This window comes from Schistocerca nitens, chromosome 1 (genome assembly GCF_023898315.1).
Source record: "Schistocerca nitens isolate TAMUIC-IGC-003100 chromosome 1, iqSchNite1.1, whole genome shotgun sequence".
Lineage (NCBI taxonomy): Eukaryota > Metazoa > Arthropoda > Insecta > Orthoptera > Acrididae > Schistocerca > Schistocerca nitens.
The window spans coordinates 1,308,583,700-1,308,608,399 of record NC_064614.1 but is presented as its reverse complement, the minus strand read 5'-3'; the positions used below and the strand labels follow the sequence as shown (position 1 = coordinate 1,308,608,399).

General features: G+C 41.8%; 1 protein-coding gene across 5 annotated transcripts in view; it reads right to left on the bottom strand.

Annotated features, from left to right (window-relative positions):
- Positions 1–24,700, bottom strand: part of LOC126202618 (putative FERM domain-containing protein FRMD8P1) — a 359,262-nt gene that overhangs the window by 247,530 nt on the left and 87,032 nt on the right. The gene's annotated exons all lie outside the window — the stretch shown is intronic.

Genomic DNA, 24,700 nt, shown 5'->3' with positions numbered 1-24,700 from the left:
ATATTATGAACGTACAGCTCTTTTACTTCACAAACCTCATAGAAGTACTTCTGCATACCTAAGTAGGATCATGCTCGGATGCTCACAGTCAGTAAGATCGCTCATTGGCCACAAAGAACACGTTCCCCGTCCGAATACCGTTCCAGCACACAATACTGATCTGTCTAGAAGTGTTGAAACAGTGTATACTTGAGTGCAGGGTGAATGAGTCATTCTGGTACAAATGAGCGAATTACTTACAGATCAAATTAGTGATGTGCACTGCCCAATATCTAGTGTACGTGAGGAGAAACTGAGTCTTAAATATGGTAGCCTAAGTTGAACCACATATTCAATTCATAGGTTATATGTAAAGAATACAGAAATATTGATCGTATCAAACATAACCAAACTGCTGAACATCGACAAAGAGACATAACAGGAAATTATTTCTGAACATTTAAAACAAGTTGCCTAACATTATCAATCTCTGAGAGGATATTTGTAGAGTATTTTTTCCGTAGTATTTGATAAAAGATCTCGAACAGACATCCCCGAGCCATGCTTGAAGCTACCTTTTCTTTTTTTCATAGTTACAATGTCTGTGTTTGTACAGTACCTGTATCTTCACATTACAATGTCCTTTCGACATGCCTGCATGTCTGAATGAACAGAGACTATTCTGACGATTACAGTTGCCGTAAATAATGTGAAACTGATTTGCATTTTGAGAATCCGTATTGAAGTCTGCTGTTTGAGCAAATGATAATTTGTGCCGAACTGGAACTCAAATCCACGGGCATTGTAATTTGAAGATACAGACACAGTATTAACACAGATATTACAATCATCAATAATGTATCCATGCCTCAGCAGGCTAAATTGACGATAAAATATTTGTCTCTCCCTGTAAGAGTATAAGGGTTGTGGATTCCACGAGATATGTAGGCGTGCTCGTGTAGCGGAAGTGGTTGGGCGACCGCTCGCGATAAGTGGGAAGTCTGGGTTCGAGCCCCAGTGCGTCACCAATTTTCATTTGTCACAAACATCTGAAATCAATCCAGAGTCGCGAAAAGTGAATCAATTTCGTAGCACTTCTACTTCCGTTGATGACTCTCCACTTAAAATAACATATTGCGTCCCGCCTGCAAAGAAATCCTCAATCCAGTTACAATTTTTGTTTGATGCCACATACAACCCTGCTGTTCTTAATAATCTTCAGTGTGGAACAGAATCAAATTCTTGCCAGCAGTTCAGAAATACTGCATAAACCTGGTTGTCCTGAACAGCTGTCTGAGCTCTGAATATGTCCTACAGTACTACAGTATGGACTATGAGACTGGACAGTAGCTCTGTATATAACTTCTGCTATAACTACTATAGCGAAAGTTTTAACTGTTTCTGGCAACGCCACATTTAGCATTCCGTAAACCACTCATTGGTCGTATTACTACTGCGCACAATTAAAGTTCACGCATGAACCACTGACACACAGTCTAGTCGTTCTCTAAAGGGGCAACTATCGACTCTGAGGTGGGCAGTGGTACTGCAATATGATTACATCCTCTATAAATATTTATTGTTATTATTATTATTATCAGCAGCAGCAGTAGTAGTAGTGGTAGTAGTAGTAGTAGTAGAAACATAGACCAAACTACTTTAAATGGATGTAGCAATTGCTTCTTATAACATCATCATCATCATCATCATCATCATCAACAACAACAACAAAAACAACGACAACAATAACAACAAGTTACTTATTTCTGAGTGTCACAACCTCATCTCTTTATTCATTTCTTAAGTAAATGAATATTGGATCACACACTGCCATCCACAGCAATCTTCCACTCTTCTTGAGATAAGGTGAAGCAGCAGGCCGGCTCTGTTCTTTGCTTGATCCAGTGATCTACTTACTGCTCTTCATTGTTATCTTTTGCCTTACATTTTGCCTTGCAAGATGATCTTTTTTAAATTATCCCTCTTCTACCCTTAAAATGTTCCCAAGGAAGTGGAAGTATGTTTGACTAGCACTGGATGATACACTATGTCTGGTGCTAAGCTCTTCCATAATGGAAGCATTATTTCTTCTTTCTTTCTTCTTTCTGTCCACAGTAAGCGTAACCTTCTGCCAGCACCACATCTCAAAGGCATGTTTTTTTCTCGCCTCTAGTGTTGCAGCCGTACAATAACGCAATCAACACTAATGATTCCACCAAGAATATTTTTGTTGTTTCGGATGTTACCCAGTTCTGCCATACCTTACTGAGTTTAACCACTGCGACTCAGCCAAGGCTGATTTGTCTTTTTATTCACTTATCGCACTTTCCTGTGTCACTGACGAGGGATCCTAGATATCCACAATCATTCCCTATTTCCAGATCATTTAAGGAACCTGTCAGATCATTTAAGGGACCTGTAAGCGGCATTTGATTTAAACCATGGCAACTAATAACCATCAGTTTCATCTTCTTCATGTTTACCTCTAGACCAAAATTAAAACAAATAGTTTAAACTCTGGAGAACAGATCAGCTTTCTGTCACTTCCTGCCATAAGGGTAGTATCACCAGCAAAGTATAGAGTGTCGATTTGCCTGTGGCTAATTGAAATTTCACCATCCCAGCCACGAAGTGCAATCCTGATGACTAACTCTGCGTGGATGTTACGGAGTATACAAAGCTGACAGTAGACAACCTTGTCTGACTCCATCTGTCACATTGAAAAACTGCGGGTATTCACGATGCACCTTTATTGTTGCAGTATGACTGTTGTAAAGACGTTTTAAAGTGTTTAGGAACGCAAAACTCACTGAGCACATACCACAACTTGTCCTAAACAACACAATCAAAGACTTTGTGATCTAGGAAACGAATGAAGGCAGGGACGCAGAACTCATGAAATTTTTCAGTTATCTGCCTCAAATTCAAGACTGTCTCTCAAGCACATTTATGTGTCACAAAATCTACTTGTTATGCTGATATGTTAGACTGCAGGAATTTCTATAGGCATTGGTTGATACCTTATGTAAAAAATGCGTGTGTGAAATCCTATGGGACCTAACTGCTAAGGTCATCAGTCCCTAAGCTTACACACTACTTAACCTAAATTATCCTATGGACAAACACACACACCCATGCCCGAGGGAGGAATCGAACCTCTGCCTGGACCAGCCGCGCAGTCCATCACTGCAGCGCCCTAGACTGCTCGGCTAATCCGCGCGGCGATACGTTATGTACATGAGGACTTTGCTAACAAGTGATATTATTACTATAGTCCATTAATTGGAGCAGTCCTTAGGTGACCCTTTTTATGAAGAGGAATTAGGAGAGATACAGTCCAGTCTTTACGTCTTTCACCAGTTTTCTAAACCATATTACATATTAAATGTAAAACATGTATGCCTTCTTCTCCCATCACAGTTAGAATTTCCTGGGAACACTATCTATAACTGCGACTTTGTTGTTTTTGAAATAATTGATGGTATTTTCAATTTCACTGAGTAGAATATCTGGTTCCGTATCTGATTCCACGTAAATGTTTTCTTCGTCGATATTGTTTCTTTTGCAATACAGGGTTTCACAGAGTTGTTCAGTCTGGAACCGCGCTGCTGCTACGGTCGCAGGTTCTAATCCTGCCTCGGGCATGAATGTGTGTGATGCCCTTAGGTTAGTTAGGTTTCAGTAGTTGTAAGTCTAGGGGACTGATGACCTCAGATGTTAAGTCCCATAGTGCTTAGAGCCATTTGAACTATCTCTCTGATCAGCAGTAGAGGAGTGCTCTAAATCTGGGGGTGCTTTGCTAGAGGGATCTCTCAGGAAGAGACAAATTGTTCATTTCCTTCATTGTATCTCAGGATTGGGGGGGGGGGGGGGCTACATCTTCTTCCATTACTTGCTTGACTTTTGGTCTTATTCTTCCACCAAAATCTTCGAGACTGTTTTTTTCTGTAACATGAACTTGTCTTACTCTCACATTATTGATCAATTTCAATTTTATCCATATTTCCATGGATAGCGTTGTATGGTCACTGATACAGGACCAAACTATGTCAATGTTGCCTCACCGAAATGAAATCAGTATGATTACTGTGGTTATCGCCAGAAGAAATCTACATGCAATGACGTTGTGGATGATGTTGGAGAAGGGTATTCGGATGGATAAGTTGTTGTTGGCACAAGATTTAAGTATCTGCTCCCCACGTTCAATTCTCAGTGCCAAGCCGTGAAGCCCAGCCACAGGTCTCATATGCGCAACGTATACAATCTCCCCTATCTTCGCACTAAAATCATTCTGGTAGTCTAATATTTCCTTTTCAGGTATCTTTCTGATGGTGGTCTAGCAGCTCACGAAATTCATCGTAAACCTGAATGATGTTGATGATGTAAAGAGAGGCATTAATTTTAGTGGAAATTATTCTACACTCCTGGAAATTGAAATAAGAACACCGTGAATTCATTGTCCCAGGAAGGGGAAACTTTATTGACACATTCCTGGGTCAGATACATCACATGATCACACTGACAGAACCACAGGCACATAGACACAGGCAACAGAGCATGCACAATGTCGGCACTAGTACAGTGTATATCCACCTTTCGCAGCAATGCAGGCTGCTATTCTCCCATGGAGACGATCGTAGAGATGCTGGATGTAGTCCTGTGGAACGGCTTGCCATGTCATTTCCACCTGGCGCCTCAGTTGGACCAGCGTTCGTGCTGGACGTGCAGACCGCGTGAGACGACGCTTCATCCAGTCCCAAACATGCTCAATGGGGGACAAAACCGGAGATCCTGCTGGCCAGGGTAGTTGACTTACACCTTCTAGAGCACGTTGGGTGGCACGGGATACATGCGGACGTGCATTGTCCTGTTGGAACAGCAAGTTCCCTTGCCGGTCTAGGAATGGTAGAACGATGGGTTCGATGACGGTTTGGATGTACCGTGCACTATTCAGTGTCCCCTCGACGATCACCAGTAGTGTACGGCCAGTGTAGGAGATCGCTCCCCACACCATGATGCCGGGTGTTGGCCCTGTGTGCCTCGGTCGTATGCAGTCCTGATTGTGGCGCTCACCTGCACGGCGCCAAACACGCATACGACCATCATTGGCACCAAGGCAGAAGCGACTCTCATCGCTGAAGACGACACGTCTCCATTCGTCCCTCCATTCACGCCTGTCGCGACACCACTGGAGGCGGGCTGCACGATGTTGGGGCGTGAGCGGAAGACGGCCTAACGGTGTGCGGGACCGTAGCCCAGCTTCATGGAGACGGTTGCGAATGGTCCTCGCCGATACCCCAGGAGCAACAGTGTCCCTAATTTGCTGGGAAGTGGCGGTGCGGTCTCCTACGGCACTGCGTAGGATCCTACGGTCTTGGCGTGCATCCGTGCGTCGCTGCGGTCCGGTCCCAGGTCGACGGGCACGTGTACCTTCCGCCGACCACTGGCGACAACATCGATGTACTGTGGAGACCTCACGCCCCACGTGTTGAGGAATTCGGCGGTACGTCCACCCGGCCTCCCGCATGCCCACTATACGCCCTCGCTCAAAGTCCGTCAACTGCACATACGGTTCACGCCCACGCTGTCGCGGCATGCTACCAGTGTTAAAGACTACGATGGAGCTCCGTATGCCACGGCAAACTGGCTGACACTGACGGCGGCGGTGCACAAATGCTGCGCAGCTAGGGCCATTCGACGGCCAACACCGCGGTTCCTGGTGTGTCCGCTGTGCCGTGCGTGTGATAATTGCTTGTACAGCCCTCTCGCAGTGTCCGGAATAAGTATGGTGGGTCTGACACACCGGTGTCAATGTGTTCTTCTTTCCATTTCCAGGAGTGTATGACAAATGGGCTCGTAACAATGACTGCATTACCAAGGTTTTTTGGAATCATTATGCAATTTATACTACCACCCTCACTTCCAAAAAAATACACCGTATTCTTTACATGAATCACTAAGTGACCACACCCTTTCCAGTGTGTCATGCTGATTTCAAGTACATCTACATCACGAACATGCATTTCTCCCTCCACTATAGCAAGCTTACATGTCTGCACAATTCAGGCTGCTATGCGTTTAATGATTCGCAGATGGTTGAGGCTGGTGTGCGCATTCTGAAGTGAGGCTCCTATCAGCCCCCCCCCCCCCCCGTCCCCTCGCCTCCCCACCTGGAGACCCAAATAACAGTCGTGGTTTCCCGTTGCCTTCCACTGTTTACGTCATGCCGCGCCCAAGATGGAGTCCGAAGCCTTTGCAGTGCAGACGCCACGGGTCTTCTGCCAGCGACACTGTATCAAAATCCAGCTTCTCAGTGGTGGCTGCTGTTGAGGTCTGTACTATAATGCTATGACAGTGTGCTACCATGCCGAAGGAAATGGTTTTTGTAATGAGCTGCTGCGACTCAGCCTTCCTCATCACTTGCTAGATGAAGCCCCATGTTTGCTACTGGTCACTTAATACTAGTATTCACAATTTTGTAACCAGGTTTTCACAGTATAACTGTTAAGCGTTTGCGGAGTCACGTTTTTCAACATTTCCGCAATGCTCTTCCGTGAGTCAAACAAATTATTTACAAAACACGCCACCCTTCTTTGTACGTGGACGTGTTCGATGTTCCATTACGTCCTCAGTATTGCTCACACATACAAGATCAGTATTCTAAGGTAGGATGCACAAGTAATTGCTAAGCAATCTCCTCTGTAGGCATCTATTATGCAGCAGCTAGCCATTCCACAATACTGTCCTCGTTGGCCTGTGTTCACACTACGGTACATATTTAGAGCGGCCGTTTCCCTGCGCGACAGTGTACCCGGACGAGATCGTCGAGCTGATGTAATAAGAAGCGTGACTCCTCCAACCGGGCAAAACGTTTCCATCGGTTCACGGTCCAGTGCCCGCTGCAGTTAGAACGAGATGGGAACATGTAGGGGCCCCGCGTGTGCCCCACAGCGTGCACCAGCCAGCGCTGTAGTCCGCCACACGTCTCCTCCAAGTCACACGTGGCCTGCTTTACAGAGCGGCGAGTGTCCGACCTCAACATTCGGCGACGAGACGTGGATGTCCGACATCTTGTCGCTTACTTGTGGTTTCGACATCGTTTTACCACGTTCCACAGATTCTCTCGACAGCAGCGCTTGCAGAAACGATCTGCTTCACCGTTTCCGAGACGCTCGTTTCCAGAAGCCGAGCCATAACAATCTGCCACCTGTCACAGTCATGTATGTCAGAGGTTTTCCCCATTTGTGCTGCATATCATTACGCTGATTCCCGTTTGTTTCTGATCCGCTTACATACACCCCTTACCGTGCAATGCACCCGCAACGCCACTGAGTGACATTCAGTCGGTGGTGGTGGAGTTGAGAGGTGGGAGAGGTGGGGAAGGGGGGGGGGGGAGCGGTTATCACCTTTCGGCTCATCACTGGGTGTTCTGCCATCATCGGAGGAGACCTTAGTGATCCTACAGTCAAGTGGAATAATTAAATTTTTATATGTGGTAAGAGTGACAAGACACTCTGTGAAACATTGCTAAATGCTAAATTCTGTGAAAGCTATCTAGAATAGCTGCTTTGGAAGTGCGTTCTTGATGGAGATATATTGGCTATAACGGCAAAAACTGCAGCTGATCTCCTCGACGATGCCCACACAGGAACTGGTATCAGCTAACGTAAGACACCCGTAACAACAATGATTAATGAAGTACAAAAGGCATCCGAAACAAGGGAAACATTTACGTCCTTAACACAATACACAAAGGGGTAGTAGTGTTATATTTCAATGAGGAATGTGAAACATTCAGAAAGTTTAAAAGTCCAGATGACCAAGCACTGGATGCATATCTACCTACATGCAGTCTGTGATAGGAGGAACTGCCCATTGTACACTTCCTCTGTAAAGAAACTTCCGATAAATCAGTGACAACTGCACAACAGATGTAAAAGATATTATGGTAGCAAAGATAACGAATTGCTACTTGAAAACCATTTAGCTGTCAAAAAGGAAGTGGGCACAATTACCGCAACAGAATCTTATCGAAATACTTCTCAAAATCCCAAAACGATTCTTGGCTTACGTAAAGACTGTCGGTGGTGCCAAAGTTAGTGATCATAAACTTATAGATAACACACGAACTGATATTCAAAGTAGCAAAGGAAATGCAAAAATGCTAAACCCCATTTTCAAATGTCCTACTTAGAGGAAAGTTTATGAGTTTTATCTCACTTTTGCTTTTGCACCAATGAATTATATAGTCTACTAATGGTAATGGCGTTGACAAACAGAAGAAATCACTAAAATTTAACAAAGCTCCAGGGCCCTGCAAAATCCCTATTAAATTTTGTACAGAATTCGTTCCGGAGTTAGCCCTTGTTATAACCTTAATGTATCTGAGATCCACCGAAGCAAAAACTGTACCCAGGTCCTAGAGGAAGGTGCAGGCCACACCTGTCTGTACCAATGGTAGCAGAAGCGATCCACAAAAGTACCGGCCTATATCTTTGAATATACTTTGAGCTCAAACGTATTCGGGTACTTCAAACAGAATAACCTCCTACATGTCAACGAGCATGTATTCCAAAACATCAATCACGTGAAACAAACTAATACACCTGGAATAGCACCAGCACAAGAGCTCACAGCCATGTAGCTGTACATTCATTCGCCTTGCAGCACACTTAACCAAGGCTGACCACGGTGCCACAGAACCTCTGGAAAAGCCACATTCACGTGCTCAGTGGCTGCTCCAGGCTACACCCAACTTCATTTTATATATTTTCAACCAGGCTGTTACCTCCTTCGCCAACACTCACTGACGTAACAAAAACTTTCAAGCAGTCATCTGAGCTATTATTAATATTGTCTGCGTGGCCACTAATAACATGAAGACCAAGAGTCGCCCTGGGGTACAACTGAAGACACTTGTACATCTGTCGATGAGTTTCCATCCAACATGACATGCTGCATGCTCAATCCCACCGCATATTTCACTCCAAGTTACACACCACTGAACTTTTGATGGTACCCATCAATGTGGTATTAAGTCAAGCACTTTTTGGAAGCCAAGAAATACTGCATCTTGCATCCATCCATCCATCTGAGATAAGTTGGGCGAGGTAAGTGCGGCTAGAATTTGTAATGGATCTGGGAGAAGTGTTATTTTCTACCGGACTTGTCGATACCACATCTAATGAGGGAAGTTGTAAATGTTTTCTTATATTTTTGTCAGAATATTTTTTTTGTGAATTTCAATTTGCCTTATTTTATGCTAATTTACTTATATTTTTGAGAGTGACAGCATATTGATTAATATTAGTAGATGTGGCGAAGAATATCAAAGAAACTGGTTACAAGTGGAAGGTTGTGTGTTGTGTAAAATGTCTTTGACGCTGGAGTCGTCTTTGACCGTAATCAGTCGGCAGTGAACTCTTGGTGTGTGTTGACGGTGGAACAATGTGCAGGTCGCCGTCATAATAATTTGCTAGTGAACAGGAAAAATGAATTATGTTACTACTTTTTTTTATAAACTTTAAGAAGAAACCACATTCGAAGAAATGGTATTTGAAGCACCAAAAATGAGGCAAACGCATTGAACCAGGTCATTTCTAGAGCCGACGAAACAGCATTGTGGAATCACACTTCCACTAGACGACTGAAGCCAAGACAAATATCGTCTTGTAAACATTTCACGAAAAAGGTACTGTCACGAAATATACTAAATACAGTATATAAAAATAGTGAGCATATTTCAAATTGCACCGTGTATGTTGCAACATGCACTACATCACAAAGTCTCTTTTACACTATGGATTATCTTGCCCGTAGCTTAGTAAAGTTTCTAATCTTTAACACACGTGCTATCTAGTGACAATTTGAACATCTACCGGCACTGCTGTTTTATTTAAGGACATATAAGCAAAAGACCAGTAAATGGCAAAATACATATGAAAAATAAATTTAAAACCTTAAATATCACGTGCTAGAAAATTTTCAAAGATAGATTTGGATTCTGCACACCAAATTACATTAGCTGTTTCAGATTCATCCAGCACAGGTACCTGTTTCCTAATGGAGCCATACACCTGGAATGAGTACACAGATATGGTTGGTGCTCGCTAAATAGCGATGGGGTCCTCAGTATCCATAATAAACTTACTTGGAGTGAGTTTAATCCACCTACCACATTCACTGATGCTCATCACGTGCGGTACTATGTGAATGTGTGGGGGTAGGTGTTGTTAGTGACTGTTTAATTAGGCCATATCTCCTACCTAGGCCATTAAATGGCCGAAATTATTACAATTTCCTCGTCACTGCACTGCCAGAATTGCCGGTTGACATGCCACTAGCTACGAGACGGCGGATGCGGTTCCAGCACGACGGCACACCAGCACTTTTCAGTCGTCCCGTGCATCGAGTCTTGAACCGAAAGTTTCCAGAAAAGTGGACTGTCAGCGATGGTCCTGCACCATGGCCTACTCGATCCTCTGATTTGACACCTCTGGACTTTTTCGCATCTGCAAAACCCGTGTTGAATTACAAGAGAAACTGATTGTCCAGATAGTAGCAGCAGCACTAGGAGAAATTAGCGACACTCCTGCAGTCTGTGACTGTGTTAGAAAGAACGTGACTGAGCGGCGTAACCTTTGGTTAAAAGTCAATGGAAGTATTTTTGGAGTAATTGAGTTGCGTTAATGCTGCTTTCTCTTGGTCATAAAGAATTAAAAATCGTGTGTGTTACTTGTTGTCTACTGTAAGTAAGATTTGAAGTCATCATATAAAGGGGCTTCATAGGAAAACACATTAGAAATCGACCGCACAGAGTTTGTTATTTTAATTAATTTTCATCCAGAGAAAACTACTTCTACCGTTTTCAGAAAATATGGCATTAGAGAAAAATATCTGTTTTGGTATCTCGAGCAACCTCCAACAGTCTGTTGGTTTAAATAATTTTCACCCTGTATAAGTCGTACTGCACAGCTTAGCCTGCAGTTCTGGAGTTCATGAGCCAAGAGATCGCCGAGAGCCTTTGAGTGGGTCCACAGCCGATCACAATCGCCCCAGTCACATGGTGCGTCGCACTGAAGTGGGACACTCTTCAACAGTGTTCACAGCAGAATAGGGACTGCAGTGTGAGGTTGGACTTAGGACTGTTGCGGACTCCCACTGTACCCTGGACTTGAAGTTGAGCATCTGAGTTCTCGTAATAAAATATGTAATTGGAACATTGTATTTTTATCGTTCTGGTACTTGCGTTTCTGGCAGCATGGCTAATGTCTAGTTGGGAGTAACGTCCCAATCACACTGACGCTGGCAGCACCTTGGTGAAGTAGACGCCTCGGAGTGGATATTTCAGAATGATAATTTGCAGCATGTCACAGCTCTGAATTCAATGTTTTTCAGGACACTTTCATTTGATGTACTACAAACCCATATCTCAATACTGCTGCTGCTCAATTCGTTAAGACCTAAGCTCCCAAATACAGTTACGTCCAGGAAAAAAACTAAAACAAAAAATCCACCGTGGCTATAGCTTATTTTCTAATAGCAAAAAAATAGCAACATCTGAGCTCTTATGCTTGCGCACAAGTAACTTGCCCTTATATTTATCTCTTCATAGCTTTGCACTAGTTTCATTACAGATATCCAATGCAAATAATTAAGATTCCTAACAAACACATGTGCTTTAGAATAGTTTTTGTCCTTACTGCCCGCCGGTGTGGCCGAGCGGTTCTAGGCGCTTCAGTCTGGAAGCGCGCGACCGCTACGGTCGCAGGTTCGAACCCTGCCTCGGGCATGGATGTGTGTGATGTCCTTAGGTTAGTTAGGTTTAAGTAGTTCTAAGTTCTAGGGGACTGATGACCTAAGATGTTAAGTCCCATAGTGCTCAGAGCCATTTGTCCTTACTGGCAATGCAATAAAATTCAAAATCCGCTGAGCACTATATCAGAGTGACAAACCCTGAGTAGCAACGTATGCCCGTTCTGGATATTCATTGTGCAACCCAGTGGCACTGCTTCGCTACGCCATCTTACTACGATTGTACTGGCTGAAGAGGATTACATGGGAGTTGTGGAGGGCCATCACCACTACTGTAAGCTCGAATGAAGCCTCCCTGCTGAACTCAGAGTTTCCCTCAGCCCTCCCACTCTACACAGACCTCAGCGTTCCCTCTCTTTTCCGTGCTGCTATTACCACAGACCGATGATACTTATCACTAAGAAATTAACGAGCCAACATAATGCATTGATATTTTGGTGAACTGCCACGTACAGCACATTGTATATAAATACCCATTTACGGATGAAAAGCAAATCATTTACAAATTTATTTTGTAAGAAACTGGTGTTCACTTTAGTAGCTCATAACTGGATAACAGTTGAATAGCACCCATAAGACGACAGTACACAACTGAACCAATGTTTAAAACCTGTACATACCACAAAATGCATGGAAACCTTGGAAGTAAGAATGGGCAGTTACTGTGGTATCGAGGCTCTAAAAACGTGAACTAGTTTTGTAACATTTCTAGCCTACTGTTACGACAGACACTATGGACTTTATCGTATCTGTAGTTTTCAAAGATTTGTTTATTTGCATGCTAACGTCTTTCTGGATACTAGTTAGTCATTTTCTCACAATGGCTCATGTGCTAACGACTGGTTTGTAACAAAATACACACTTGCAATACATCACAATTTATGAACTTAGTTAACTACAAATCACTGTTTGCATGTAGCTGAATATTTAAAAAAATTGGAACTTGAGAACTCAAGTAATGTTCAGCAAGTTGCCATATTTTTGTCTGAGAAAGTCTACTAGAACATCGTAAGCCTGACTCCTTTCACTTCACAGTGTGAGATCGCTAGTATGATAATAGGACGTGCAACATACCTCCAGCTAACTAAAAGTTATTTCACGGAATGACAGAAGAATCTGTTAAGATGATAAGATGCATTTATATCCACGATGGTATTCACTTTCTGAATTGAGTACCTGCCATCCTGGCAGGTTGCCTCCTGACGCCAAACTACTCGTCAGTAGTATTCCATAACTAAGATGGTTGTTTGATGAAATGAGAGATGCATATAGATCAGAAACGAAAGTTCTGCTTCATTCAAAACATAGACTGGAGTCCAACAACGATGTTGTCTTTCACCACTTTACAATTGTGAAGCGCGAAGATTTAAAAACAGTCAAAAGAAAAGACGCAACAACTGACAGCTTACTCTCTGCCAACGATATAATGCTTAAGGCATGATAGAAGTGGCAGTGCAAACAAAACTCAGTCTTTGGCATAACGAAATCATGAAAATGGATCTTGAAATTGGCAACTTCGAGACAGCAGGTTTGGGGTCCATTAGTAATTCACGCTTACTTCGACCAAAACATGCCATGTAAAAAGGTACAAAGATGAAGGTTTCGTGACAGATAGGAGAAACAGATTTTCACATTCTCAAAATTCAATGTGCTACCTGGCAACAAATGAATGAGCAGACTGACATGGAGGGGCAAGGTAAGTTGGAAGTGGCTTATGTACAGATGCACCCAGCTTGGTACAGCGGAATATAATGACTATCATAGTTGCAGTTAGTTTTGTCCATTTATGTCTGTTTGTGGTAGAAGTAAGTCATTTTATCTGCCTGTAATTGCATAGAGTAACAGTTAGGCTGTTTGCTGTGAACCTGTTGTAACTCCATGTACTACCATTACGCTATGTGTGAGCCCTCTCTCTGGCCACCACTCGCTTCGCACGTGCACGTGGAAGCACACGGCCGGCAGTTCCCGCACTCGCTATCACACACTACCCTCTCACTGCGTGCATGGTCTGTGCTGCCGTAAGCTGCCGCCAGCACACCTATCACGAAAGAGGCCAGAGACAGACTGACAAGTAGCAAGCCACCAGCGCCCTCTCGATAGGAAGTATTTAGGCCACCGCTGCTGACTGAAGGGACTCACTGACTCACTTATCCAGTTTACACCTGTCAGTATAATCGGAGCGGGTTTAATTCGACACAGGCAACGAGAGCACATAGCGACCAGATTAGTGACTATAGCCTGACTAGCACTGCTAACTAAAGTTTGTAATAGCGAGATTACCGACATTATCTGCAAGAGGACTATTACTGAAGAGCTTGTACGACGAAACATGGGTTCTATTCAAGTTAAGTTTCCAGTTCATTTAAATAAATAACTGTATTAATCCAAGTGTTCATTTGTGTTGTAGACAGAGGATACCGGCCACCCTTAACAACATCCTCTCCCTTGTTTGCTTCCTTGCAGTACAAAACTCTACATGGTCTTCCCATGCTGCTAGGAAACATTAACTCTATACAGCTCTGTCACAATGCAGTGCTACTAATGTATCCGACAAGTGTTGGAATGCGTTTAGAATTACAATTTACTTTTAGCTGTCGATTTTCCATATTTTCTATGGAGAAAGTGAATGCTGTATAAATGAGATTCATCAGCTATTACCACAGCGACTGGATAGGAGTACGTAGAATGATACGCAAACTGGTAATCGAATGGTGAATGTTGTCTAAAGTCATTGGTTTAGCTGTGGAGATCTAAATTAGTGTCAATGCAAGTCGATGAAACACTGCTCACATCCAGTTTGCAGCTCAAATTGCTTTGACATTGAGAGACATTATGTTGACGGACATGGTAACTGGTGATAAATGTCTACTTTGTTTATAAGGAGGAAAAAGCTTCAATCCAGCTACACTATAGGCTCTCGAGAGTAAATCGAGCAAATGAACTAATAGGAATCGATACAACTGACAATACTAACTGCAGTGAGCACAAAGTGGAAGGACGTGCAAGGTATTTTGGATAATATTCTAGTAAGTACATCATTCAAACAAATTTATTTGCCAAACAATTATTTGGAACTTAAATAAAGAATAACATATAATATCACCGTATTTTCCTCGTTTACTTGTTCTACAAGAACAAACTGCGCAACTATACCGTTGTTGTTGTTGTGGTCTTCAGTCCTGAGACTGGTTTGACGCAGCTCTCCATGCTACTCTATCCTGTGCAAGCTTCTTCATCTCCCAGTACCTGCTGCAACCTACAGCCTTCTGAATCTGCTTAGTGTATTCATCTCTTGGTCTCCCTCTACGATTTTTACCCTCCACGCTGCCCTCCAGTACTAATTTGGTCATCCCTTGATGCCTCAGAACATGTCCTACCAACCGGTCCCTTCTTCTAGTCAAGTTGTGCCACAAACTCCTCTTCTCCCCAATTCTATTCAGTACCTCCTCATTAGTTATGTGATCTACCCATCTAATCTTCAGCATTCTTCTGTAGCACCACATTTCGAAAGCTTCTATTCTCTTCTTGTCAAAACTATTTATAGTCCATGTTTCACTTCCATACATGGCTACACTCCATACGAATACTTTCAGAAACGACTTCCGGACACTTAAATCAATACTCGATGTTAACAAATTTCTCTTCTTCAGAAACGCTTTCCTTGCCATTGCCAGTCTACGTATCGAGAAGATACCAACATACTCTGCCCACAAGGTGGACTGGACGGACGTTAAAACCAAGTTTGGCTGGAATATCACCCACTGAAATACATCTGCATTTTTAAGCATAATTAAATATACTATAATTGATATTAATAAATCAAATGTTCTTTGCCATTCTTGGAAAAAGAAAGAAACAAAAAAAGCAACATTTTATTCAAACAGAGAACCTGTAACTGTTTGCCAAAAAATCTTCAGCCTTATATGTATTATTTTACTACTGTCAAATCACAGACAGCTAGGAACTTTCGTCACATCGTTTGACTAGAAAAGTATATCCCAATCAGATACACAATTTATTATAAATTCATTCAAAAATAACGAAAAACAAAGTTGTTGTTGTTGTGGTCTTCAGTCCTGAGACTGGTTTGATGCAGCTCTCCATGCTACTCTATCCTGTGCAAGCTTCTTCATCTCCCAGTACCTACTGCAACCTACATCCTTCTGAACCTGCTTAGTGTATTGATCTCTTGGTCTCCCTCTACGATTTTTACCCTCCACGCTGCCCTCCAATGCTAAATTTGTGATACCTTGATGCCTCAAAACATGTCCTACCAACCGATCCCCTCTTCTAGTCAAGTTGTGCCACAAACTTCTCTTCTCCCCAATCCTATTCAATACCTCCTCATTAGTTACGTGATCTACCCACCTTATCTTCAGCATTCTTCTGTAGCACCACATTTCAAAAGCTTCTATTCTCTTCTTGTCCAAACTGGTTATCGTCCATGTTTCACTTCCATACATGGCTACACTCCATACAAATACTTTCAGAAACGACTTCCTGACACTTAAATCTATACTCGATGTTAACAAATTTCTCATCTTCAGAAACGATTTCCTTGCCATTGCCAGTCTACATTTTATATCCTCTCTACTTCGACCATCATCAGTTATTTTACTCCCTAAATAGCAAAACTCCTTTACTACTTTAAGTGTCTCATTTCCTAATCTAATCCCCTCAGCATCACCCGATTTAATTTGACTACATTCCATTATCCTCGTTTTGCTTTTGTTGATGTTCATCTTATATCCTCCTTTCAAGACACTGTCCATTCCGTTCAACTGTTCTTCCAAGTCCTTTGCTGTCTCTGACAGAATTACAATGTCATCGGCGAACCTCAAAGTTTTTACTTCTTCTCCATGAATTTTAATACCTACTCTGAATTTTTCTTTTGTTTCCTTTACTGTTTGCTCAATATACAGATTGAATAACATCGGGGACAGGCTACAACCCTGTCTCACTCCTTTCCCAACCACTGCTTCCCTTTCATGCCCCTCGACTCTTATAACTGCCATCTGGTTTCTGTACAAATTGTAAATAGCCTTTCGCTCCTTGTATTTTACCCCTGCCACCTTCAGAATTTGAAAGAGAGTATTCCAGTCAACATTGTCAAAAGCTTTCTCTAAGTCTACAAATGCTAGAAACGTAGGTTTGCCTTTTCTTAATCTTTCTTCTAAGATAAGTCGTAAGGTTAGTATTGCCTCACGTGTTCCAACATTTCTACGGAATCCAAAGTGATCTTCCCCGAGGTCCGCTTCTACCAGTTTTTCCATTCGTCTGTAAAAAATTCGCGTTAGTATTTTGCAGCTGTGACTTATTAAACTGACAGTTCGGTAATTTTCACATCTGTCAACACCTGCTTTCTTTGGGATTGGAATTATTATATTCTTCTTGAAGTCTGTGGGTATTTCACCTGTTTCATACATCTTGCTCACCAGATGGTAGAGTTTTGTCAGGACTGGCTCTCCCAGGGCCATCAGTAGTTCAAATGGAATGTTGTCTACTCCCGGGGGCCTTGTTTCGACTCAGGTCTTTCAGTGCTCTGTCAAACTCTTCACGCAGTATCTTATCTCCCATTTCATCTTCATCTACATCCTCTTCCATTTCCATAATATTGTCCTCAAGTACATCGCCCTTGTATAAACCCTCTATATACTCCTTCCACCTTTCTGCCTTCCCTTCTTTGCTTAGAACTGGGTTGCCATCTGAGCTCTTGATATTCATACAAGTTTTTCTCTTCTCTCCGAAGGTCTCTTTAATTTTCCTGTAGGCTGTATCTATCTTACCCCAAGTGAGACAAGCCTCTACATCCTTAGATTTGTCCTCTAGCCATCCCTGCTTAGCCATTTTGCACTTCCTGTCGATCTCATTGTTGAGACGTTTGTATTCCTTTTTGCCTGCTTCATTTACTGTATTTTCATATTCTCTCCTTTCATCATTTAAATTCAGTATCTCTTCTGTTACCCAAGGATTTCTAACTAGCCCTCGTCTTTTTACCTACTTGATCCTCTGCTGCCTTCACTACTTCATCCCTCAGAACTACCCATTCTTCTTCTACTGTATTTCTTTCCCCCATCCCTGTCAATTGTTCCCTTATGCTCTCCCTGAAACTCTGTACAACCTCTGGTTTAGTCAGTTCATCCAGGTCCCATCTCTTTAAATTCCCACCTTTTTGCAGTTTCTTCAGTTTCAATCTGCAGTTCATAACCAATATATTGTGGTCAGAATCCACATCTGCCCCTGGAAATGTCTTACAATTTAAAACCTGGTTCCCAAATCTCTGTCTTACCATTATATAATCTATCTGATACCTTTTAGTATCTCCAGGATTCTTCCAGGTATACAAAGTAAGAATCACTATTACTTTGCTGCATGTGAACACAACTGGAACAAGACACATTCATAAGTTCACCACACAAGCATCTGTGGTATTTTTTAGAAAAGGAATAACATTTTCTTTCATTATTATGAGGAGCATTTAATAAGCAATGGAACACACTTTATTTCTGAAAGCAGATTAGTTTCATCCGGGACTTGAATACATCATATTATTCCCGCTCTTTTGCCTACAAAACCTTATTTTGAACATAATCTGCACTCAACCTTACTGGGAAGGCCTGCACGCCTGCACTGCACGGAGCTCCTCTACGGTCGACGTGGGCGCCAACGGCTGGCTGCCTCAGCACTCACCTCTCCATCGTTCACGTACTGCCTCCTGCAGACTGCAGGAAAGCAGGAAGGTGCGAGATCCGGGCCGCAGGGTGGATGACTAAGGAAGTTTTGTGGGCAGTTCTCGGGTGTGCACAACTGTGCGAAGCCTTGAGTTGGCACGCATTTTTGTGGCGGCGAACACGCTGCAGTCGTTTCGCCAATTTCCTCAGGGTAGCACAATACCCTTCAGAGTCGATCGTTGCAACATGAGGAGAGACATCAAACAGAATAACCCCTTCAGTGTCCGTTGCTATGACTTTAACGGCTGAAGGTACGCCTTTGAATGTTTCTTTGGAGGAGAGGTGGTATGGCGCCACTCCACGGATCGCCATTTTGTTTCCAGTTCAAATCGGTGAATCCACGTTTTATCGTCTATGACCATGTTCGACAAAAAACTTTCACGATCAGCCTCGTAACACGCAAGCAATTCTGCACAGGTGGTCCTCTGCTGCTCTTTATGGTCTCGTGTTAAGCAGCCGAAGCAAAACGAGGATAATGGAATGTAGTCAAATTAAATCGGGTGATGCTGAGGGGATTAGATTAGGAAATGAGACACTTAAAGTAGTAAAGGAGTTTTGCTATTTAGGGAGTAAAATAACTGATGATGATCGAAGTAGAGAGGATATAAAATGTAGACTTTCGTTTCTGAAAGTATTTGTATGGAGTGTAGCCACGTATGGAAGTGAAACATGGACGATAACCAGTTTGGACAAGAAGAGAATAGAAGCTTTCGAAATGTGGTGCTACAGAATAATGCTGAAGATAAGGTGGGTAGATCATGTAACTAATGAGGAGGTATTGATAGGATTGGGGAGAAGAGAAGTTTGTGGCACAACTTGACTAGAAGAAGGGATCGGTTGGTAGGACATGTTTTGAGGCATCAAGGGATCACAAATTTAGCATTGGAGGGCAGCGTGGAGGGTAAAAATCGTAGAAGGAGACCAAGAGATGAATACACTAAGCAGATTCAGAAGGATGTAGGTTGCAGTAGGTACTGGGAGATGAAGAAGCTTGCACAGGATAGAGTAGCATGGAGAGCTGCATCAAACCAGTCTCAGGACTGAAGACCACTACAACAACAACATGTCTGACACCATTCGCATTGCAAATAGAGATTTGTTGAGACGCTTCAGCAGTTCTGTGGTGTGCTCCTCCCAGATGAATTTATTATCAAGCTGTATTCCCAAGAATTTAACACTTTTCTTCTATCTGCTTGTTATCGTATGTTAGGCATATACTCATGGGACACCCCTTAAAAGTTCTGAACTGCATGCAGTGTGTTTTTTCAAAGTTCAGTGACGAAGAATTGGTTAGGAACCAGTGATTAATGTCCACAAATATTTTATTAGCTGATCTTTCTAAGGTTACACTTCATTTGCTTTTTACTGCAATATTTGTATCATCGGAAAACAAAATGAACTTGGCGTCTGATAATGTTACTGATGAAACGTCATTGATATACACAAGAAAAACTAAGGGCCCTAAAATGGAACCTTGTGGGACCCCACATGTAATCAGTTCCCAGTTGGATGATGCCTGATAACTTAATCATGTATATTTCCTGATAACACCCTTTATTTCCTGCCAGAGATACAAGATTTGAACCATTTTGCAGCATTCCATGTTACACCATAATATTCTAATTTACTTAAAAGAATATTGTGATTTACACAGTCAAATGCCTTTGAAAGATCACAAAATATACCAGTTGCCTGCAATTTTTTGTCTAATGAATTAAACACACTTTCACTGTAAGTGTAGATAGCCTTCTCAATATCAGAAACCTTTAGAAATCTGAACTGCGACTTTGACAGTATGTTATTTGAGATAAGATGGTTACAAAGCCGATTGTACATTACTTTTTCCAAAATTTTTGAGACTGCTGGCAAAAGTGAAATTGGACAGTTATTTGATGCTATTTCTTTATCTCCCTTGTTAAACAGTGGCTAACTTCATCATATTTCAACCATTCAGGAAATATTCCTGATAAACGACTAGTTACACAGATAGCTTAATACGTTACATAACTCAGAACCACATTCTTTAATTAACTTTGTTGATATTTCATCATACCCACTAAATGTTTTTGATTTTAAAGATTTTATGGTGGACGTTATTTCTGCTGGGGTAGTTAGGGTCAAATTCATACTATGGAAGTTACTTGAAATGTCTGATCTGAGGTATTCCATAGCAGGATCTACAGAACCTGACAACCCCATCTTTTCAGTAACAGTTATAAAATGTTTGTTAAAAAGTTCTGCAACACTACACAAATCTGTCACCAATGTATCATTTACTCTTAATGCTGTTTGTCCCTCTTCCTGTCTAATTCTACTGGTCTCCTCCTTCGCTATATCCCATATTGTCCTTATTTCGTTATCTCATATATTTGCTTTGATGTCTACATAACAGTCTTTAATATTTTGCAGTATTTCTTTTAATGTGCTAGAGCATCAACATTTCGTATGAACAGATACAGTTTTCTTTTTGTTTTACAAGATACCCCTATTCCTTGAGTAATCCATGGCTGCTTTGTAGACTTTGCTTTAACCTTGGTTAATTTTGGGGGAAAACTGTGTTCAAATAAGGTAAGTACTTTATTAGCAAAAGTTTTATATTTTTCATTCATGCCATGAGCACTGTAAACATCAGTCCAGTGAATGTCTCTGAGGAGTGTCCTAAAATAATCAATTTTTGGCTTATTGATTACCCTCTTGAGCTAAGATTTAACAGATTTTATATCCTGATCAGTATTAACATTTAACAGAAGGAACTGCATATCATGGTCTGAGAGGCCATTGACTATTGGTTTTGTAACATAATTTTGTTCATTGGACTTTTCTATAACGATATTATAAATAGCTCTGTGAGCAACTGGCTACCGTAGTGGGGAACTTTAGAGTGGGAATTAAGTTGAAGTTCTTATTGGGAGAGTCTTTAAGGAAATCTACATTGAAATCACCAGGAAACCACTATTTCTTTGTTTTTGGTTTTTAAATGGGCCAGTACAGCTTCAAGGCGGTTTATGAACGGATTAAAGTTACCTGCAGGTGCTCGATATACATTTAATATTACGAAGGATTTTTTGTGAAATTCTACTTCTGTTGCACATGCTTCCATATGCTGTTCTAGGCAAAACTTATGAATGTCTATGTTCTTAAATTTATGACAGTTCCTGATGAATGTGACAACTCCTCCTTTCTCCATTTCTGCTCTACAAAAGTGAGATGCTAACCTACCATGTAACACTTAAAAGTTCTATACCAGTGGTCACATGATGTTCAGAGAGGCAGATTATGCCAGCTGGGTTTGACGACTTTAATTCATCTATGCAGATAATTAATTCATTAATGTTATTTCTCAGTCCACGAATATTTTGATGCAATAAAGATAGCTGACATTTCACATTGACTGAGTTAAAATTGGGTAGAGTTGCAATATCTGCTCACTGTTGAAAATTCTTAACCAATGGCTGTTTATGCTGATCTAATAAGCTAGAATTATGTTTTTTGGTTTCTTTCTGAAACTGAAGGTTTGTCTCAGTCCTAATCTCTCTAAAAATTTGGTTTCTTTCTGTCCTCGCTACCCTAAAAAAGGGTCTTTTCTGAACCCTATAACCAGTGGTATTTTATCACTCATGACAGTGCCTCACCCCTTTAACTTTCCTGCTATTTTCCCAGCCAGTTTACCCTTCCCCTTCCTGTTGAGGTGAAGGCCATGCCTAGTACAATCCCACCTATTGAGAGAATCAACAGGAACCACACCAATGTGTGACCCTACACCCGACAATCAGCCGTTCCAGCTCCAAATTAACTCTCTTGACAGAAGAGTTCACATGAGGTCGGTCATGGCGCCCAAGAACAGATACAAACTCAACACTAGTATGCTTCGATCCTGATGCAATCTTCGCCAGGTCACACACTATACTGTACCCAGGATCTCTGCCCCACCCACTATAGCCTTCGGTGTCTTCCTTTGTGAAATCTTTGCAAAGTGATCCTAAATCCTCCGTCACCTGCTCCAGACCAGCACTTGGTTTAAAAAAATTGGTGACCTGGTATTCTGATCCTAGTTCATCCTGCAAAAGTTGGCCAACACCTCTTCCATGGGAACTACCTAACAACAACTCTTCCTTTCTCTTTACTGACTTCCCTACATTCTTACTTTTCAATTTGCTACTGAAAGTTTGTTGTGTCCTATCTACACCTGCAACTGCTTGAGGCTCACCAGCTTCTAACTGAAGCAACAGGTCAAATCTATTTTCCAAATTCACCACAAAGCTGTCAGACAAAGTTCTAGGCCTGTTCCTCCTGTTGCCACTTCCCAACTCTCTTTACAAGAACTAAACATTGTACAGGTGTCATACATATTGCATTTTGGAGAGAAACTCTGAAAGTTTTTTTACAAACATTCGATATGCGAACCATGAGTGACCCGGCAGACGTCAATACGGTAATCGGATTCTTGCCATACCCGTCCCAGCATGGCATCGTCGACTGTGGCAGCCGCTTCCTGTATTCTCTCACGTAGCTCTGCTACATCACGTGGTACAAACGGTACATACACCACATCTTTAGGGGGACATGTTCGTGAAAATGACCAAAAATTTGAAGAAAAAAAAAAACTTTCTTCGTTTATACAAAAGAGCATTTCATGCCGATTTCGAAAATGTATTGTTTATGGGCATTATCATTTTGAGTTTATTCTAAAATTGAGGTTGAACGTAATGTTGCACATGGGGAACGCCCATCTGTCAGTCTGAAGTGCGTCAGAATACGTGATGCATTATTTTGTTCTTCCGTTACTCACAGAGCGTTTACACAGGTGTATTCTAGAAGAACCAAAGTACAGGCATGTCTAGACGGCTGTGGTTCTAAGGTAAACAAAGATCTGCGAATATATGAATTTGGAATTACATATGCGTGTGGTTTTGTAGTTACTGTGTGTGTGTTTCCTGTGCGACAAATCCCAAGAGTAAACAAAATTAACCCCAAACGAAAGTTTCGCGGCAACCAATCAATCAATCAGTCAATCTCTTTATTCATCCGTTAACAATATACGTTGTATGGATGTAGTCAATTACAATATAGTTTCTTATCTTTAATTTGTTTCAAAAACTTGTATAATAAATTCAGATATTTTATATCAGTATATATATAAATATTACTGTTGTTGTTGTTGTGTTCTTCAGTCATGAGATTGGTTGATGCAGCTCTCCATGCTAATCTATCCTGTGCAAGCTTCTTCATCTCCCAGTACCTACTGCAACCTACATCCTTCTGAATCTGCTTGGTGTATTCATCTCTTGGTCTCCCTCTACGATTTTTACCCTCCATGCTGCCCTCCAATACTAAATTGGTGATCCCTTGTTGCCACAGGACATGTCATACCAACCGATCCCTTCTTCTAGTCAAGTTGTGCCACAAACTTCTCTTCTCCCCAATCCTATTCAATACCTCCTCATTAGTTACGTGATCTATCCACCTAATCTTCAACATTATTCTGTAGCACCACATTTCAAAAGCTTCTATTCTCTTCTTGTCCAAACTGGTTATCGTCCATGTTTCACTTCCATACATGGCTACACTCCATACAAATACTTTCAGAAACGACTTCCTGACACTTAAGTCTATACTCGATGTTAACAAATTTCTCATCTTCAGAAACGATTTCCTTGCCATTGCCAGTCTACATTTTATATCCTCTCTACTTCGATCATCATCAGTTATTCTGCTCCCCAAATAGCAAAACTCCTTTACTACTTTAAGTGTCTCATTTCCTAATCTAATTCCCTCAGCATCACCCGACTTAATTCGACTACATTCCATTATCCTCGTTTTGCTTTTGTTGATGTTCACCTTATGTCCTCCTTTTAAGACACGGTCCAATCCGTTCAACTGCTCTTCCAAGTCCTTTGCTGTCACTGACAGAATTACAATGTCATCGGCGAACCTCAAAGTTTTTATTTCTTCCTCCATGGATTTTAATACCTACTCCGAACTTTCCTTTTGTTTCCTTTACTGCTTGCTCAATATACAGATTGAATAACATCGGGGACAGGCTACAACGCTGTCTGACTCCCTTCCCAACCACTGCTTCCCTTTCATGCCCCTCAACTCTTATAACTGCCATCTGGTTTCTGTACAAATTGTAAATAGGCTTTCGCTCCCTGTATCTTACCCCTGCCACCTTTAGA